Source organism: Homalodisca vitripennis, chromosome 4 (genome assembly GCF_021130785.1).
Source record: "Homalodisca vitripennis isolate AUS2020 chromosome 4, UT_GWSS_2.1, whole genome shotgun sequence".
NCBI classification, from domain to species: Eukaryota; Metazoa; Arthropoda; class Insecta; order Hemiptera; family Cicadellidae; genus Homalodisca; species Homalodisca vitripennis.
Window position 1 is genome coordinate 84,858,675 of NC_060210.1, and position 15,546 is coordinate 84,874,220.

Below are 15,546 nucleotides of genomic sequence, written 5' to 3' on the forward strand. Positions count from 1 at the left end.
GTAAAGATAAACTTATAAAATAAAGAGTTTACACTATTTATTGCCACCAATGCGAAAAACTCCCTCGGTGTTTCCAAAATGTACATTAATATTTTTGTCGAGGATAGAAGAATATATAGTGAATGAAGTATCAGTATTATAATCTAGATTCCCAAAAACGTCCAGTTTTGAGTAGGCTAACTTTAATACTATTCAAACCGTTAACATTCATGACATGAAAGACAACTAAGAAACCAGCAATAGTTAAGACATGATAATATTTATTCGCTCACACAGAGCGTGAAAACCATGCTTTAAAATTTCAAAAATGTTCCCGCCATTTCCACGCTTCCTAACCTCAGTTTTGCACGGATCGCGCGTGGAGTTACGCCACTGCGAACGGCGCCGCCCCCACTCCCGCCCGCGACTATTTCTGAACCCCCCAAACCCCTCCTCTATGACTGATTCATCTTAATCAACATCCAGCTCAGTTGATGTCCGGTGTTGCGGGTGTGCGTGGCGCGAACCGTGTGGCGGTAAGTCGGTTGTGGTTGCGATAAGCCTGTTGCGCGTTTTAAATTTAGCATAAACCACCCCTCCCCCTTCACCACCCACTGGTCGACTGGGGGCCTGAATGGCGCACTTTGATGTGGCGCTATCTGCCAATCGGTGCTAAAACTAGACCGGTTTACTACAAGCGTCAAACAACCGCGATTTTTGTGATAACACTAACACACTCTCTGCACGTTTTATTTATCCGTTGTAAATAATATGCTTCACTGAATAATGGAAGTCAACGGACTGGATTTCGTTGCCTTCGTACAAGATTCGAAACTGTGTTTCCAATAGTTGATAATATGAATAATGTTTAAATTAATTTGGTTTTAAAGTGATTTTAAAATCCGTCACGTAATACCAATGATAGTATATTCCAAAACTTTTATTATCTTTTGTGAAGGTTTTGGGGAATAACATTTATAATTAGCATATTGTTTTTCAGAAAACTCTTATTCTAAAGCTAACCAAGTTCGTTTTTTCCAAAATACTAGAAAAACGTAACATACGTAATCCTGAACATACATAGTGTCAGAGGTCTATTTCATAGTAAAGTTTTCCAAATTGCTTTTATAGATATTTACTATTTAGTTGAAATCTATTAGTTATGGAATAATTCATCAATGAAGACAGTAGCGCAACAGGCCTATCTTCGACAGTTGTAGCCAGGGAGTGTTCACTATCACGATGCCAGTGCCTGGGTCCCCGAAACTCGCGCCCAGCTTCAAAGCTACTGCTCGACCAGGTAAACAACGAAACCTACTGTATGGTTTGGATTTTTGTTTGATTACTTTCAACATGGGTCGCCTTCTTTTAGAGTTTAAAGTGGCTATTCGCTTTCGTATTTTTCGGTATATATAAATATATTTATTTGTGATTATATTGTAATAAATCTATTTTTACTATATGTACAACATTAAGTTGTGCAACTGTAATACATCTATCTGTAAATCTACGTTTTATTATATTTATAACTTTAAGTCGTGTAAAGAATGTTATAATTCTTTTAAACATTTCAATTCGCATGTGTTTTACGACAATTTAATAACTTGTTGATATTAAAAAGTAGTTAAAATAACACTGAAAGGATTTAGAAAACTTAAATCTAAAATTTTGAATGTAGGGCATTGTTTATACATTTTTTCCTTTTACTGTGTAGAATGCTCTAAACAACAAACAATGTTTAATTTTTGTTTTGAATGATTTGTCATTGGTGTCTAATTTCACAAATTCTGGGAGTTTTTTGGAAATATGACTCATAGTTGTGACGGAAATTTCTAAAGAAAACAATTACCAATGTTTAGTTTGTGTTGTTGAGGTCTAGCTAGGGATTTGATTATATCGTGTGTTGTGGTCGCTGTAATCCCTTCCCTTAAAGGATTTGGATTTAAATTGTAATAAGTAGAAATCCAAACAAAAAAGTTTAAATATCTTCGATGTTCAAATAGACTATTAACGTTTAGATATTGCAGAAATGCACTTTCAAAACATAAATATCTTCTGCACTTAAATAAAACTTACTGGATTTGATATTTGTCGATCAAGAAATGTCAGGGGCTTCTACTAACTATCGCATATTAGACTAGTTTTAGTCCTTCCAAATGTACCTTCTGCCGAGTTTTTTTATATTTATTTATTTGTTTATTTTTAAAGGTTATTTTGTACACTATGAAGATTATATATTTCGAAACATGTGTCGTATAAACTTTAATAAAATATTTAAAACCAACGATTATAGTTTAATTTGATTATTAATTATAACAACCCTAAAATTGTATACTTAGTAATATAACGACACATGTACTATGATTACAATTAACACTAGAAGTCGTCTACTGTATCTAGACGTAGTTCGATAGTACTCGTGTCACGCTCTCATCAAGCTGTGAAATATATTCCATCCAAATTATCTCTTTCACATTTTTGTGGTTGCATTCTATATCAACTACACACTTGACACATAAGACATTAATAAGGAAAAATGTGATTTTGAAAAGAATAAAATGTATTATGAGCTAACTCTCGAGTGGAAAAAAGAACCAGCATTTTCTACAGTCTGCATTCGTCAAACAAAATTCATTGTCTATGCTGAGTGAAATAAATATAGGCCATCTTAATAAAAAAACACATATTCATTACAAATTATAAATGCATTTAGATCATGAGTAAAGTTACATTGACATTCCAATTCATATATGGCGTGCGTGTTTGTTCACATTGAAACTGTATTGGTATTGAAACCTCCAATACAAGTGAACCTATTGGCTAGACCAATTATTTTGGTCGAACAAGTTTGCAGTAGTTGTGTGCTTTTTGACAGAGAAATAAATATATTATATTTTATACATAAATATATATTTTTACATACATATATATATATATATATATATATATATATATATATGTGTGTGTGTGTGTGTGTGTGTGTGTGTGTATATATATATATATATATATGGGTAACTGCTGGGTTTTATATATAAACTTCTTAATGTAAATAAGGTCAGAGAGTTTTTAATGTTAACTCGTGTTTAAAAAATCCCCCTAAACATTACATACGCGTTATACTTGTACGGGTAAAATCACTTGTACATTTTAATTAAGTCCAAATGCAGTCTTATTACTGTTTCCTCCCTCTTTCTTTTCTCCTTGAAGGATGCGGGATCTTCTGCATCTGTTAACATACAGCGCTTTACGTTACGGTGGATTACAATAAGAACAGAATCTCTTTCATTAGGGGTTTATTGCCATCTTATTCCTTCAACTGTCCAGTCTGAACTTCAGGAGTGAGAAATCTTGTATGTAATTCAGATATAATCTAAGGTAAATTTTTCACTGCTCGTGCACATTCTGATTCAGTAAGTGTTCTCCAACATCTCTACTTATTTATTTATTCTTCCAACGGAATTACACCACTTGTACATGTAATAAGTTAAAAAGAGTATAAATTGTTAATAGCACTAATATAATGTATACATATATAATTAAATAACAAACAGTGTTAAAATAAGTAATAAAAAAACAGCGAATTAGTAATAAATATAAGTTAACAAATAATCATCGAAAAGGTAAAAAAAACAATAATAACTATTTAAATATAAAAACGAAGCAACAGTAATAAATGTGTAGTGAATGATAAGAATTAAATAACAACTAAGTGATAACAAAATTTGACACATGCAAAAGTAACAATAAATAACTAGCGACATGCAAGAAAAGATAAATAATCAGGAACATGCGTAAACATAAAAAATAATCAACAACATCTTAACATCTTAAATAATTTAACATTGAAATAAATATAACCTAAATCCACTACATGCTTACCAGTGACGTGTGTGTGTGCGTGCGCGCGCGCGCGCGTGTGTGTGTGTGTGTGTGTGTGTGTGTGTCCTTATCGCTTTCCTTTTTCTTAGAACATTGACCACCCCCCCGTCCAACGTTCAAATTCGAAGATAGTATCCTAGAAAATATATACTTCGTACATAGAGAATATGTCCAGAGTTACAAGGCGAAACACAAACTGACAAGCGAAATCTAGCGGGAACGCGTCAGGCTAGAATGAGAAGCTACTGTAACTTATGTTGAGCGTAACTCAAATTAAATTACTGTCAATAAAAACTTATTTATGAACGAATATTTTATTTCATGATCAAGATTAGGCGAAAATCGTGTTATTATTTAATAAGATTGCACGCGAATTAAAACTTAATCGCAAGTTGAAGATACCAGATGTAAAATAACTGAATCAAATTTCGGTATTAGAAAAGTGTGATAATAACATCACAATATAAAAAGGAAAAGCAAATCACTAATTCAACTTTTTTAAGTTGGTTACTAGCATCATAAATTTGTTATGAGAAGGAAACGTCCTTTTACCTGATCAATCTGCGCATTATTAATGTGAATCAGTCAGAATTAATCATGACGTAATGAGCCAATCAACATTGTATTGTATAAATCGAGTTGTATTTCAAAGTATGTTTAAATTATTTGCTAGCTCCCTACACTTTTCAAATCGTGCAGAATGGAATATTGATAAGAATATATTTCAGTGCATTGTCAAATTTCTTTCATTCTGCAAATTTAGCAGAATAACGGGCGCCTGATGATGAACGTGGTCGCGGGTTTCTCACCACAGCCATAATAATAAAGAAATCCAGTGCAGGAATGCAGCGGTCACGGGGTCTAGACACATACCGAAGACCGCGGTTTGAGAACGTCCAGAACCCATGCTATTTCTAGTTCACTATCAAGGCCGGCCTGCAAATACTCTTCCTCAATTAATTTTAATTTAGGCAAACTTGGACGTCATCAACTTCTTCCAAATTCTACCTTTTTGGCTGTCGATAGTTCTCGTGAAACCCTTATGCCTGTAATTTATTGCATGCTTATTAGTTATTAACCTAGTTGCTTTTCTCTTATTTGTCTGGAAATCTCTTTAAAGCAAGAGAATTGAACAGATGAATCGAAATAAGGTATGTTTTATTAAGGGCTTTAAAACAACAGCAAAGGCATCTAAAGTGTAAGCAAACACACGGTAAAGCAAATAAATAAGCAGATTATTCTGCCAAAGCAGTTGCTTTTCTTCATCATGAACTCAGAGAAAAATCCCTCATACTTAGCCAAATTATGTTGGTAGAGATTTTGAGCCAATGTCCATCATACTGAACGGTTTCAAACTTGGATCTCGTTCAAACTCAATAAACTGAAACCGTTTCTACATCCTTCATTAATGTCTTTCTCTACTCATATTCTGAATACAATTTCTAGACTCACGTTTCAATTCATGAACACCAAAAGTTTGTAAAAGTAATTTGTCTTCCTTGTTGAACTATGTTGACAGTTTAACTGTTAAAGCCTACGTCATAGCCAATGTTTTTATTTTTTTAAGCAGTACTATTACTACTAGTCAGTTAATTGCTACAAGATTTCCATCAAAGCCATTCAGTGTAGCGTTGCACATACGCTAGCGCTGCACATCTACCGCAGACCCTGCATGGTCGTGGGACGACAGACTCCGCCACATCAAAGACAGTTTGCCCAAGTTTTATGGCCGGAAGTAAGCCACGTGGCCCGCCGTCTACGTCGATGTCTTCAATAATCTGCGATATAAATTTGGTGTTTGATTCAACGCGACGCTTCCTAGGACTGATCAGGAATAGTCTTCTCCGTCTGCGTCAAAACCACTTAAAACTAATAGTTAATGATTCAAGTGATCTAGTGCTCCATTTGAAACTGTTAGAACCAGGGTTTAAAAAGCACTTGGAAATTAATATTTAATAGTCTTTGACAAAATATATTTCTATAGTTTCTGTTGTGAGTTATACTAAAACTCAATAGCTGAATGTGACCTCTACGGTAAAATATCTCTTGCTTCTTAGGAACATTAACGTTCTTTTGTGGCGTACCAAATTATATTTATTAGATTTGCTCTAGAAACTCCCATGTGTGAGGCCTCTCTTTATGGCTTCTGCCACTAATGAAGACCCGATTAGTCAAAACTGTTGAATATCGAATGTCTACAACAGCCCTAAAAGTTTTCAAAACCCGAGCCCCTCATATTTGTTTTAACTATTGCTTGCGTTTTCAAAAAATATTAGCTTTGAATCCATACGAATACCAGTATCCAGTAGAATATTTTTCCTCTTGCTTATTGTCCATAATAAAAGAACGAAAGCTCAGGTGGACGAGTAAAAGTAACTATTGCCGTTTTACTGAACTTTAAGGGCATGTGGTAGACGTCAGCCTGTTTTATAGCAAAGTCAATCGCTCGCACAGCTTAATGGTTTATCTCTCCTATGATTGGAAAACAAATAAATATGACGTTTAAACCAGTTATACGTTACAATGTATGTTTATGGCATTGATGAACAGCAAGAATACAGATAGCATAAATGGGTACCTTGATGGACTCCCGAACTGGCAACTAGTAATTATGACAAATATTAATGTATTACTTTACGTATTTGAATTATTATTTCCTTAATATAGTTTTTACAATGTACGATTTTTATTTTTGGCAAGTAAGGCTTATCCGTTGTTAAACTTTCTACGTAGATAGATATTCAACAATCGCAACAAGTGCAAACTGAAGTCTAAGACTAAGGAAGCTGAAAATATGTTGATCTCAATGGTTATGTCATCTTTGAAAAACGACCTAACCTTTGTATATCCCACCAAAACAAGCGTGAACAGTGAGTTACACCATATTTTCAACATTTTGTATATTCAAAATAAACCCATAACCCATTAACGCTAACTGCTAACGTTGAAAAAAGCCACAGTTGTAAAGCAACACAAGTTAGCCACAGTTTTGGCTAAGAGTGTGTGTGGGAGGTATTGTGAACCCCAGACAGTTGTCCGTAACTGGATACAGCACGGCTGTACCAGAGGCTGTAGGTTTTGGCCTGAGGCCAGGCTGACTGTTGACCCACAACTGCCATCGACCCATTATACCTCTGTTTCAAAAGAGCCAAAATCGCGACAACACATATTATCATTAGTATTTCCCAAATTACCACATTAATGCTTGGATCCACAAAAATCTGTTGGTTTCAGCACCACGAGTAATAATTTTCACACAATGAGTTCTCTAATTGTTAAAGATGCTTCTTTCTTTATTTAAGATTCTTTCCACAGAGGAAATATTTGAAGAACTTTTCCATTGAGCAAAAGGTTCTCACTGGTCGATATGAAAAGAATACTAGACTGAACGTTATACACTAACTTATAAATTGGTAATGTAATTTGAGTCAGTGCCTGAGTAATTACAGATTTCAGTAACTATGTTACACAGGTGATAAATTTTAATCACCTTGGGAGGTGAAGAGCATGCCACGCCACAATAACCTTGTTGGATCAGTCGGACCATACGAAGTACCGTCAACGTTGTTAATGTGTATTGATGGTTTGTACTTACTTTGTGACTACAATTGTTTTTTTTTTCTGAGTGAGCATTCTTCGGACCAAGTTCTTCCAGTAATTTTTCCTAGTTTCCTCTGACTAACTTTGCAGTGTGAAATCTGTTTTCTAAAAATGTAATCTATGCTTGCGCGGCCAATGGCATATATTTATCATCGAGGGTTTCCGGTTCAAGCCGCGTCGAATAGTTATGATCACAACTCAAATTTTGCGGCGTCACTGCGGGGAGCTATCTACGGGTCAATACACGTCAACTCACAACTAGTAATGCACTTCCGCTTGAGAGTGCAAAATCAAAAATCTTATTGTCGTTAAATACATGGCAGTATATAAATGAGGTACACATTGCTTGATATATTACATAAATATTAAAAATATGAACACGTTGAAACGACAAAACTACGATTAAAAAATAAAATTTATGAAATTGCGTAAAGTTTAACGCAATATAAAGAAATAAACATATAACACACGCCCAAATAAAATTAAAAACTAAAGGTAACTATCAGATGAAAACTCAGTGGCAGAATACTAAAAATGCGATTTTAATCAGTTTGAAAGAATGAATCTACTTAGGCTTACAAGTCAAAGTTTATTAAGGACATGAAGTAGCTTGGGTGGGGAGGGTTGAATCAATGTGAACGATCTAAATAGTAAATTTTGGGCTTCTTCGTCGCCGAGTTTTTTTTTATCTCTTCAGACGAACATGAATCCAGGAGTCAAGTCTGTCGCAGCATCAGATTTCACACGCCGCACTAAGAGAAATGTGAACCGGTGCTAAACTGAACATTCGCGTTGACTCAACCCTTCCGTTGATCCTACGATGACTATATTCTTTTTTTCTGCTTTGTAGTCTGGATGGAAGTCACCCGGTTTTAATATAATAGACACGAGGGATATAAAATATAGCTATATTCCCCAGCCCTATTTTTGGAGGGTAGTTTTTACCTCCTTAACAATCCAGTGTGTCATCCTAACCCCGAAATATTTTCTGTATACGCAACTGCATTAATCAGTCTAATAGTAGAACACACAGAAGATATCTTTGAAGTTCTTTGTTGCACATGTACTTCATTGTATCGGCATTCTGCTTAGGCCGAGAAAATATCATATAGTGTTCAACCTACTTTCTGTATGATGAAGAAACCACTTAGTAGTGTATTGCAGCATGACTGCACGCTGCGCCTGAGATAGCAAAATTAACACTGAAAAGCATTCATATTGCAGCGAGCGCCTCGCCCTGTACTTTATGTCCTCATTAGGTTCCTTGGTTGCCGACCGCCACATTCATTCTGTCTCTACAAACCACACCCCGCTATAGTCTTCTCTGTGGTTCAGTTGGTTTTGTCGACTCATTAAATTACTTGTAAAACTGGTAATTAGTTAATTTCGTATAACATTTCAGATTATAGTTTAGAAGCATAGTCAGACATCATCGGTGTTTAAATTACTTTACTTTATTAAAAAAGAAAACTTAAATATAGTAAGTTAAAACTCAGTTTAAACTGAACATATTTAAAACCTATTAAATATTTAGATATTATTTTCGATAAATTAATTAATAAGTTTACCAGATTTGTAGTTTGTTTTGCCAATAGTTGCCAAATCAATCACCAGGTCAACCAGCTGTGTAAATCCCCTCTAAGGTTATATGTATGTTTTTATTACACATACAAGATGCCGTGCTGTAACATCCTAATCCTTATAATATTAGAAATGTAAAGTACTGAGTTTGTTGTTTGTTACGTTTTCACGCGTAAACTATTCAACCGATTGCACTGAAAGTGTCATAGACACTCTTACGGTCCCTAGGCCTAATCTTCTTTCAAAATATCATCCTGGTTCCTAAAGTTGCATTACAGCAAACAAATGTTATTAATTGTAAGAGCCTGTTAAATGTAACCACATTTTTGTGTGTAAAAATTAATTTAAGCTTGATTGCAACAAAGTTTTAGTAAAAATATACTTTATACTTTAAACATTTTAGCAAATTAAATATTCAGTGCTTGGTTATTACAGTAATGCAGAAGATATACAAGACTAAGTTATTATTTAGCTTACTTAGTTAATTTAAAGTAACTATTTAACTTAATTACTATTATAACATTTACCATAAATTTAAAGACTGTTATAAAACAGATCTTTGTTTCTTTTTTAGAGAGAAGTAGGCTTTTCAGATCTTTGTATGTATATATATATAATGCTAACTCAATATATATATATATATATATATATATATATATATATATATATATATATATATATATATATATTCTTTATTAGAAAACGAGGTAAAATCAACTATGAAGTAAAAAATACTTAGACCGGATTTAATTACATTGGCCATAAATGCACACTTTTTGACAGATTTTCTTGATCGTAGCAACAAGGCAAACTCAACATTGGCGTTGGAAATTTAATTCACTCGAACTAAAGGTGCTCATGCACGTGCAAAGCCTACAAATTGCGTGCGGGTCCGCGCAAACTGCTAGTAGGTATATAAAAGTAACATCAGTTCTTTATTGCTTTTAGACAATATATATAACATTGTATAGCAGTCGTCACTATAACATATTTAGATTTAATTATTTACCAACTGAATACTCCATTTTACAAGGATAATGGAATATTTTCGGCAATAATACAACAATAATAATAATAATTATCGACAACAATGTTTCTAGAATATAAATCGATTAATGGTTTTACCGTTTAATAAAATTATTGACGATTGCGAAACAATGTAACATTGTGAATAGTACAGAACAATAAAGAATTTATTATTTAAAGTAAATAATAACGATTAGTATGTTTTTACTAGTTATGAATGTTAACTGAGCAAACAGTTATTATTATTTGTAGGGAGTAATCGGTTTCATTTAATTAATTTCTCATCACAATTTTAGTTCAATTAGGAGGATAGACCTACCATGTTTTGGTTGATACTTCCAACCAGGCGTTTTTACACCACGGCTAATACTTTTAGGTGTATCAATCTATAGATCAGAACGAATGAACAACGTACTATAAACATTGTGGGAAAATGTCAGGTTTAATAATACAAAGGTGTCATTGATTATCTTCAGTCATACATAGTGATGACATTTAATATTGTTGAGCCGTTTTTCTGTGGCCCCGATTTCAAGATACCTCCTACTATGTACATACAGTTCTTTGTTTGCTTCAATGAAAGTGAATAACAGTATTATGCATTTTGTTTAGATGTTTACAAATTCTTTTTCTACCTCTAATGTTTTGTAGTCGTGTTTATTTGCATAAGCACCAGCGCGAGATTTGACAGTTGTATTACAAACATTATTTCAACATGTTACCATTTTGCAGTGGGTTAGTGTGAACTACTTTATAATAAATCAACACTAACAATAGTCCTTGTTCTTTTCCTGAATAGAAGGGACTTTTGGCGAGAATTTAATAAACGGTCAGTGCAACGCCTTAAGAAACGGAAATTTACTTATTGTTTTCGGATTAAAGGGTATATTTAATTAATACACACATATCATGGCCAATAAAACGCGTTATAACATCTTTTTTATTTCTCCACCGCAGATACTGTGTTAAATTTATCATTATTTTCATTTCACTTGTAAATACGCTGTTTAAACGCATATTGGATTCAGATGTATAATCTATTTAGACTTTCATATCTTCGATGATTTCTGAGGTAGATGAAAATTTAGCTCAAACCTTTCATTACTGTTGTTTTTGGAGCTAATCATTTACAAGATATATTTAAAAAAAGTAACACAAGTACCTATGTTTTTGTGTACATGTGGAATGAAACAACCTAAAAGTAATTTTTGTGCAACTTGTGGAGTTTTATGGATTTGTTAGACAGTAGCATCTGTTGTAAAAAGTTGTTTTGTTGTTATGGATATTTTTTTGAAGTGACTACTTCTTTTGGCGGGCTATGAATGTACGTTATGCACGGGGGATACACTTCGTTTCGCGGCATACTTTCAAAGTAGAATGTCATCTTTAATGAAACGTAAAATACGTTTACATAAACATGTGATCTGAACTAACAGAAGTTAATGTTAATGAAAAACTTGTTACGAGAGATTAAAAGGGAAATATAAACCACAATAACATACAACATTATATCCGTTTGATAAGGAAATAACGAAACACTTCTCTAATGTATGAGTGTTTAACAGTGATTTGTTTTCTAGTTTAATGCTAACTCAATATATGTAATAGTTCTGAATCTTTTAGCCAAATGCGGCTGTCATATCGTTTATCACTGCGTTGTAATCGTTAAATATGAAATGACAGTCATGATTTAATCAAGTAGGTAAAATTTGCTAACGCCTCAAGTGAAAGGACACGTTTTTAAGTGACTCTTTTGAAAAGAGCTGTTATAGAATTTATTTAATTGCATTTGTTGGAGTAATCGAATTTATGGTTTTTCAAGTTTTATAGTAGGTATGGGAACTGAGGATTTTGGATTTTCACTAACTTTCGGGGTTTTAACCACTGTCGCATCACCATTTTCCAACCACCTGTAGTTTTACTAGAACATTTACAGCTTGAACTTTTGTACGTTTCTGAATGCTAATACTATTAATATTATATGTTATGACAAGTAGTGGATTTTTTTGTTCAATTTCCATACAAAACATGTACTATAAGATTTTGTTATAAACATAATATATTTATTTATTAAATAGTAATTATGACGGAAATTTCAAATAATAAAAGTTTTGTACATATTTTTATGGAATATCGTGATGGACTTACAAGCGTTGGTACTTTTAAAGTTTCGATGCCGGCAACCCGAGTTCACTCGGAAGCCTGTGACAATGGGCGGGGGACGCGGGAAAGCGAACTGTAAGCGAGGCTGGTCGGTCGGTCTCGAGCTATTTTCGCCCACTCGCCGCTGCCAACTCTCCAAAATATGACCGCACAAAATATTATTTTGAGATGAGATTCGATTGAGTCGTCGAGTTACAGGCCCGCTTTTAGGCCTACGGACCCGCTGTTGTGTAGTGGCGGAAATACGGATCCTTTGGGGAAACAAGGTTGTTACCCTCGTACCGTGAATGTCTTGTAAATGTACTGAGAATAAACGTATGCTAAATAATAATTCAAATGGTTTCTTTATAAATTCGTTATTTTGTAGCCAATAAACTGAATACGATGCTTTTGAAGAGGTCGGTTTTCCTTTTAACATGGGGCCAGCCTGTTGGATAAGTTTGCCTGTGAAATCGACACGTGCCGTAATATTCATTAAACTGCAACTACCTATACTCTTTATTGGGGTGAGGCTAATGAAACATGTTGCGACAGACCCAATTATTTATACAGAGCAGGTTAATTTCCTACTGAATTAGGAAAAGAGCTGTAATGAAACGACGTTGAGTTGTAAACCGTAAGAACTATGTTAAAACTTCAAACATTTCTACAACCTGATTAGAAATGTCGTCGGTATATCTCTTGAGTGTATAAGAGCAATCGTGACCGGTTCGTCTACTGCATTAGAAGTACCGTAGTGAGTGACGACAGTTTGTCTCCAGGCTCTAGCTGATTCTGATGTGATGAGTGTTTCTGTACTTCTGTACGTGCAAGGTGTCATCGTGTCTGTGTAGTCTCATACAGGGTCGTAGTCAGATCGGGTTTCTCGGATACGTTTGCCGGGGACCGGGCCGGCCCCATCCACCACCCGCTACGACAGTCCCCAATCTTCTTTCAATGTGGGATCCTCGCTTGGAAAATCTCTCAAAGTTCAAAGTGCCTGTGTTATAGCACTCGGAACTTTGAGACTTATATGCAATAAATTAGATTAGATAAACTCTACCATGTTCAAATTCTTTTATACCATCCATCAAAACCATTCTTGCACAGATCTTTACGTAGACTTTCCTTTCTCTGAAATATTTTTTATGATGTTCCTATCGTGTTTGTTTCTTTCTATAAATATAAGCGTATGATACTATACTACCACGAAGCCAGGACTCCTTTATGAAAACATTGAATATTACTTAATATACCTGATCTTACCAGGACTTCAACTGGCTAAAAAGAGATAGCGCGTTATTTCTCGATTGTAAATTGACATCTAATAGTAATGGAACTTGCTTATCAAAGACGTCCAGCTGACCACTTCACATAGTGTGGCGATTTGGTGGACTTTTCGTTGGCGGAGAAACTGCGAGGAACGGAAATAGAGATAAAGGAGTTGGCAAAGTGTCCAAGTAAACAATGGCGAGGGAGGGGTGCCAGTGCCAGCAGGTCTGGTATAATGTGGCGAGAACAGGTAGAGTCAGTGGCTGGCACGGCTGGCACTGGCACTGGCACTGGGGACACTCCATGGCACGCTCCATGAGCCATCAGACACATTACAGACAATGCCTGTCAGCCTTGAGCCCACCTTGGTCCACAACATTTGAATGAATTAATAATAATCATCAACTAATTTATTATGTTACAACTCTTAAGAGTATCAGTTTACTGAACACTAAAAAGGCAGAACTCTCTTAGGATTCTAAAAAACCGAGGACCTGACATCGCTTGCAACTCCCTTTGTACTTTATAGCTCCCTTTTTCTGCTACCTACTTTTATAGTATTACATAAGATTTGCATTTGTCCGCTATCATGTATGCATGTGTCTAAATTAATTCTAATGAATGAAAAATGAAATAAATACAATGATATAATAATTACTAAGAAATTTGTATTCCGTTAACGATAGTAATGTATATGTCAGAACATACATATACTGTAAATGTAGTGAAGAGCGCCGTAATTATTTAATAAAGATTAATACGTATTAAATAATGAAATCTAAATTCGATGTATTATTAAAAAGTGGTACGCCATATAATAATAAAATCAACATTTCTTTACTTTAATATGTCACACTTAAGCTAATTTTAGACTCATTTTCTGTATTTTTAATAGGATAACGTATTTTATAAGATTATTTCTATACATTTAAAATCTGTACGCCATGCTATTTAAGTTGATTCTGGCAGTAGTGTTGTGTCGACCAGCTATATTATCTTGAGTGTAGTGGTAAAGTGTTTATAATCCACCGGGACCCACAGTTCTCAGAACAGAGTATAAAAATACTTATGTATTAAAATATTATTTTAATAATATTCAATTATTTTGCAATTAGTTGTAAATCTTTAATTTTTCCGTAAATTTGCATGCATTAACAAACCTATATCTTGTTCACGGTGCATTGGTTTTTTTTTTAAGAGAAAGAAATAGAGAGAATGAAGCCCCAGTCTTCTTTGGTTACAACTCTACTATTTTTATGGTATTACATCTTGATACAAACTCTTGACTCTATTCTTTTTATGATATGGATACATTTGGGGGCGTTTTAGGCATTTTGTGTCTTGCCCAGTGAATAACCTCGTGTTTTATAAACGCAATGTCTAAATTTTATTTGGAAATAAAGTTTGGCTTTTGTACAGTACTTACTCCGAGTGTTGGTACTCTACAAGAAGTAAAATACAAACAAAAGTTGCTGGACAGAAATTGTTATGGGCTTAACTAAACTACTTAATAATAAAGAACATAATATTAATTTACAGTGGAAATACCTTCAACCTCACTTCATTTATATGTTAATAAACCCAATAAAACTAGGCCTAGGGTCAAAGTAATGTAGGTAGGATCTTTCCAGTTTTCTGTTTACAAAAATAATTTGCTGGGAACCACGAGATTTAACCTTATTTTTATACATAGTTAATGAATTTCCTAGTCGTATACAACAAATAGAGGCATTAGCTAATTTTCAAGCACAGATCATACAATTATTGCTCAAACGATTTTGGTCTTTTCTTGGAGGCAATATAAACAAACAGGCTGAAAATAAAGAAATAGCAATACTGGAATTCACGCCTACAGAAGCTGTGTTTGTAGTATTAATTGTGGTTCAACATTCTAACATGGACTATAATTGAAAAAAGAGTCGTTATTAAAAACCGAATTGAGACAGTATGATGCACAGATCATAAAAATCTTACCAGAAATTGAATTACATGAATCTTATATACATCAAGGTATATAAGCGGTATGCCATACCGAGTCACAATAGGCTTCGGTGGAGTTGCATAACA

At 34.1% G+C, this 15,546-nt stretch overlaps 1 protein-coding gene across 1 annotated transcript in view; it reads left to right on the forward strand.

The window, feature by feature from the left end:
* Positions 1-15,546, forward strand: part of LOC124359669 — a 162,323-nt gene that overhangs the window by 71,164 nt on the left and 75,613 nt on the right.